General features: G+C 40.6%; 1 long non-coding RNA gene across 1 annotated transcript in view; it reads left to right on the top strand.

The window, feature by feature from the left end:
* Positions 1-859: 859 nt before the first annotated feature.
* The window catches only part of LOC132404402 (uncharacterized), a 56,183-nt gene continuing 51,042 nt past the window's right edge, over positions 860-6,000 (top strand). The window contains exons 1-2 of the long non-coding RNA XR_009515526.1: positions 860-971; positions 1,298-1,544. This is a non-coding gene — a long non-coding RNA (uncharacterized LOC132404402). The remainder of the gene's footprint in view (positions 972-1,297; positions 1,545-6,000) is intronic.

Below are 6,000 nucleotides of genomic sequence, written 5' to 3'. Positions count from 1 at the left end.
ATTGTTGGGGCCTTGGTAGCTCATGTCTACTTCTTCATTCAGAAACCTATAAATGTTCATTTGGTTAATAATCACTCTCTCTTCAACAACCAACCTACAATTGCAACATTTAAAAGACATTTCAATAGGTACATGGAGAGGAAGCACCTAGAGAGTGATGAGCTGAATGCAGGCAACAGGGACAAGCAGGGAAGATGCAGTGACTGGCGAGAGCCAGTGTATCGAAGGGCCAGCTTTTATACTCTCTGACTTTATAGTTCCACATCATTAAAAGACCAATATTCTACATTTTAAAAAATGCATATTTGTGTAACACAATTTAATAATTCACTGTAATGACTGATGACATGTATAATTTTTAAATACAGATTTTTGTTTAGGCAATGCAAAAATAACAACCAATCATATCTGTAATAAAAGCAATAATCCATTAATGTCTCAACCAATTATCAACACATAGATTAGCTGAACTGATGGACTTCTGGTTTTTGCCAAAAAGACATGAGTACCCGAGTAATAAACCAACAAAATAAGTCGCTATGTGTGCAGCCCCTGCAATGTGGCACAGAGATAACGTGAATGGAATTGGAGAGCTTACATAAGTAAAGAGAAGCATCAACCATGCAAATGAGTTACTCGCAGATTCTAGCCAAGTCCAGCCACTCAGACAATTCCAGTAAATTCCATGTAAAATTACTCGAGTTTCAGAGAGCCACAAAGTCCAGACTTAAGTGCAACTGTGATTTAGCAGCGCAGGAATGTAACTGATCCTGCAGTAAGTGCACACTGAGCTACAGCATAACAACATTAAAGGGGCTTGGCAACTGTGTGATACAGGCAGTGTTGCAGTCTACTTATACAAAAACGGATCAAACTGAATATGCCAGCATTCTGTGAGAAAACAAAGGGTTCTGCCATGAACCTCAAGAGATCAAGTTGTGAGCAGAAGGAAATGTGTGATGAGCTGACAGGTACTTGTTGAAGTTTAGCAGTTTGTGTCCCTCTCTGAAATGATGTTGTCCGACTATCAACGAGTCAATGCATAAACAGCAAATGTGGTTCCTTCGAGTTGGGACTTGTTCTTATCAGATTAACTCCTGGACTTATAAGTGTAATGGTCAAGATGACACCAGTGTACAATGCTCCGTTGATCAACATCCTCCAGATAGCACACAAAAATAGCCTTTTTACTTCTTTTACATCTATTTTTCACTTTGAATGTGTTTCTGAGACTGCTAGAGGCTGCAATTTACAGTTTAGAGATTGTTTGAGTGATCCAGTGCTTTAACCGTTTCAGAGAAGATTCTAAGAAGCAAGCATGTACTCCGTTGGCTTGATGTGAAGAAACTTCGGGACAGGGCATGAGCCAATGTTGGACTCCATTTCACCGGTTAAAGTGTCCATTAATCGCTGATTAAAACATCAAAGAAGATTGAGACATCGAGGTGAATTGTGGAAGGCAAGTGAGAGTTCAGTGCTGACTGCCTTCCTGTTGATCGCTGCTGAGAAGGAGACTGTGAGTGGCCTATCGCTGTGGTACACAGGTAGGCCTCTCTTCCTCATTTGGTGTCCCTCTCTTTCGATGAATGTCAGTGACCTCAGAGGATGATATCATGGTTCTGCGTTTATGGATTAGACTATTGCCTTTATGGACTGTGGGCTTTTTCAGACCTATGATTTTTATGTTCTATGTTTTTATTGCCCATTCCTTTTCCATTTTTTTTGTGTGAGGTGAGGGTGTTTGGGGGTTGTGTTCTGTTAGTTTTTTATTGTGCGGAGGAGGAGTTGTTTATTGGGGGTCCTTTTCCATTTTGTTTGGGATGGTGGGCTTTGGGGGTTAATGATCAGGATGCCATTCTTTTTTGTGCAAGAGGTGTGTTTGACGTTTCTCTCCGAATGACTTTGATGGTCTTTCTTTGTTTCATGGCTACCTGGAGAAGATGAATTTCAGAGTTGTTACGGATACATGCTTTGATAATGAATGAACCTTTGAACAAACAGGATGAAAATGGTACCATGGTTAGCAACGTTAGTTGTGTACAGACAGACATGGAATGTCACCCAATACAGTTTTGCATATGGGGTGTAACAATTATAAATCTGTTATCTAATGAAATTATATGAAATTACATAAGGGTAACACAAAAAACAAGGACATAGAATCATTGACAGATACAGGACGTTTGGATTACTAAGCCTGCAGGGACTATCAACCTCCCACTTACACTCATCCATACCCAGAGTCACGGAAGGAGCTACTGGGAATGTTAGCCAGAGATCAATAATGAAGCCAGAAAGAACAAACAATAATAGCTTGCAGAGTTTGGAATTAAATCAATGGTGCTCAACTATGAACTATGAATAGAAAATCCCCACAAAATGTGATGGTCCATCATCAGAAAATCTCTCCTCACCATTGGGGGGTGATGCCACAAGCAAGTAGCCTCCATTGTCAAGGACCCCTACCATCCAGGTATGGTCTCTTCCTGCTGCTCTCCACTACCAGATTTAGGAACAGTTATTACCCTTCAACCATCAGGGTCCTGAACCAGTATAGATACTCAATACAACAACCTATGGACTCACTTTCAAGGACTCCATAACTCAAGTTCTCTGTATTATTTATTGGTTGTTTGTGTATAGTTTATCATTGATTTTATTGCACTTTCCTGTTCTACAATGAACGCTTGCTAGAAAATGAATCTCAAGGTAGTATATGGTGACATATACCACATACTTTGATCATAAATTGCTTTGACTTTGACTTTGATTATACAGACACCTGGGGGAGAGAATGGTGATTGGCCATGAGACTGACTCCCAAGATGGCCCTGAGTATCTAGAGTGATGCTTGTAATCTAGAGAGTGAGAGCGACAGAGTTTCATTCATTCTGTTAAATTATTGTAATCTCTCAACACACCTGATGCTCAGAGCCAAATGATTTCTAAGGTTGGGGGATGTGAGGGAAAAAGATGTTGGAGCCTATGCACTGTGTAAGGTTTTGGGAAATCCTTGACATCTATCATTAAAAAACTTAATTAATCATTGAATATAGCACTCAATCTTCACAGAATTTATACTGTCAGTTCATTGCTATATATTTTTTAAACACGGCATTTAACAAGAGTTGACAAGATATTAGAAACAAACTTCTTCAACTCAGAACTCAATAATAATTCTAAGTTTAACTTCAAATCAGATGTTTTTTTTATTTGCAATTTGAGTTGTTGATAGGAAAAGACCAGGATAGATATTACCTTTTATTAGGTGAGGGCACTTTTGCTGACCTTGGTCTTACTGCCGCATTGTGGACAAATTGATAGGGAAAGAGAGAGACTATCAAAGTAACTGAACTGGACTTCTCATTAAAGTGTGTGGAGAATAGATCCTGTTGGAAGAGAAAACCTGATGAAAAGAAGACATAAAATTTGATGTTGCATTTTTATCTTCTGTTACCAAGCTTGAGATGGAATAATATAATCCCCACAGTTCAGCTAAAGGAAAGATGCAAATCCAAGATGAGTAACAGGTACACATCTTGTTATGAATAGCTGAGAGTTTGAAGCACAGCATCTTGGATCTTAAAAAGAAAATTGCTGAGAGGAAGATGAAGCCAGTAGGAGAGACAGTAATCTGATGAACTGCTTTGTCTTTTATGATGTTGAATGCTTTTGCATTCATTCAGGAGTGGAATCAGAATCCAGACTTGAAACTCCTAAATAGGCTTGAGGCTGTTCGGGGCTGAGCTGCTCATCACAGAGGCTATCATCTGCTCTTTTGAGTTTTAAGATAGTAATTACAAATGGTGTGAATAGTGCCTGCTGATTGAGAATAAAATCTCAGGGATTATCTCACTTTCAGAAGGGCAATACTTGGGGCCAACCACTAATAAATCACCTGTGGGTAGAGCCATGCTGCACCATGCGACAGAAAGCAAGTTTGCAATGAAGCAACCAAAATGTGGTTTGATTGAGGATGCTTCCCAGAACAACCCCAGCATTTACATCCCAGGGCTGTGATGACTGTCCTCCTGAAACATCTTAGTACCAGCCTGGATCCAAGCATTAGTATTCCATTTGATTCCAACTGACTTGGGTTTTCCGAGGATTCTGAAGGTGAATACTTACATGGTATCAACTGCAGCTGTCTCTCACTAACTCTTTATCATTCACTTCTTTTCTTCATTGCACTCTTTCTCTCTCTTTTTGTCTCCCTCTATTTCCTTTTCTTTCCAGCCTGTTTCTTTTTTGTCTCTAGGCTACAGTTCTGCCCCAGATTTAGGAAGCCGAAAAGCTGCCTGATGAACTGGTAATGCAGACATAAAATAAATCAACACTGAGTAGGAAAAGGAAGTGAAATGAAAAAAATAGATCATAGTGATTGAGGGCCAGGAGAGATTATCTAGTTCCCTAGCCAATAGTCAGCCCTCCATCATCATTACTAAAATAGATGATTTAATTATTCAAATAAGTAATTACATGGTGTATGTGGGCATATGCTATATGTAAGTTGGTTGTTGTATTTTTGGCACTAGAATGTGGGTTACACAATGGAAATATTTTGTTAACAGTGGAAGTGAAATAGAACTGCAAGTGTATACATGTATCCAGTAGGACACAGGCAAAAGGTAGACAGTCAGTTTAGGTTTATTATTACTATTTTACATCATGAAAATTGTTTTGTTCTGTGGCAGCGCAAAGACATAAAATTATTCAAAATTACAAAATAAATAGTGCAAAATTAATGAATGATGAGGTGTGTGTGGACCATACAGAAATCTGACAGGAAAGGGGAAGAAACTGTTTCTGAATCAGTGAGTGTGGTTCTTCAAGCTCCTGTAGCTCCTCCCCGATAGTAGTAACAAGAAGAGGCCATGTTTTGGATGGCAAAGGTCCTTAGTGATGGATGCTGCCTTCTTGAGCTATCGGCTCTTAGAGATGTCCTCAGTGCTGTAGAGGGTTGTGCGTGTGATTGAGCTAGCAGAGTCAACAACCTCCTGCAGTCTCTTTCAAACCTATGCAATGGAGCCTTCGTACCAGACGGTGATGCAACTTGTCAGAATGCTCTCCACCATACAGCTATAGAAATTTGCAAAAGTCTTTGGTGAGATACCAAACACCCTATGAAGTAGAGGAGCTGATGCACCTGCTTCATGATTGCATCAATGTGCTGGGCCCAGGACAGATCCTCGGAGAGATTGACACCCAGGACCTTAAAGATGCTCACCTTTTCCGCCTCTGCCCCCACAGTGACAACTTGTGCAATAGTCTCCAGAGTAGTTCTCCTTCCTGAAGTTGCACAATCAGTTGCTTACTCTTGCTGACACTGAATGTGAGGTTGTTGTTGCAACACTACTAAACCAGCAGATCTATCTCACTCCTGAATGCCTCCTTGTCACCAAATGAGATCTTACCAACAGCATACCTACTTATATGTAAGGTGTATACAAAAGGAAACTAACATATATTTGCAAATAACTTTTAGCATAAATGGAGATTGTAAATGTGGTAAACTATGTGTATACCTGTCTGGACACATCCCTCTGCTGACTGCTCCTGTGGCTCCTCCCACAGACCCCTGTATAAAGGCGGTTGGAGGCACTGCTCCTCCCTCAGTCTCCAGGATGTTGTGTGGTGGTCTCTTGCTGCTAATCGTGGTCTCTTACAGCTAATAAAAGCCTATTGTTTGCCTTCCGTCTCCGAGAGTCATTGATGGTGCATCAATTTCATTAGCTGCAATTTTAAAACATGGAGACCATTTTATGACCAAATAAATTGGACATTGATCCTCAATCTCCTGAAGCAGCCATTGCCTTTGAACTCTGGCTTGCATGCTTCCAATCGTACCTGGAAGAGATTTGTGTGATTGAGCCTGCTATCGTGCACAGAGTTCCCCTCTCCAGAGTCAGTCCGCGGGTCTACTCCCTGATCAGGGACCGGCTGACCTACCAAGGGGCACTGGGCACCCTCAAAAGACAGTACCTGTGGCCAGTGAACACC

This window comes from Hypanus sabinus, chromosome 14 (assembly GCF_030144855.1).
Source record: "Hypanus sabinus isolate sHypSab1 chromosome 14, sHypSab1.hap1, whole genome shotgun sequence".
Lineage (NCBI taxonomy): Eukaryota > Metazoa > Chordata > Chondrichthyes > Myliobatiformes > Dasyatidae > Hypanus > Hypanus sabinus.
Note: the sequence above shows the minus strand (reverse complement) of the source record. Positions and strands in the feature narration are given on the sequence as shown.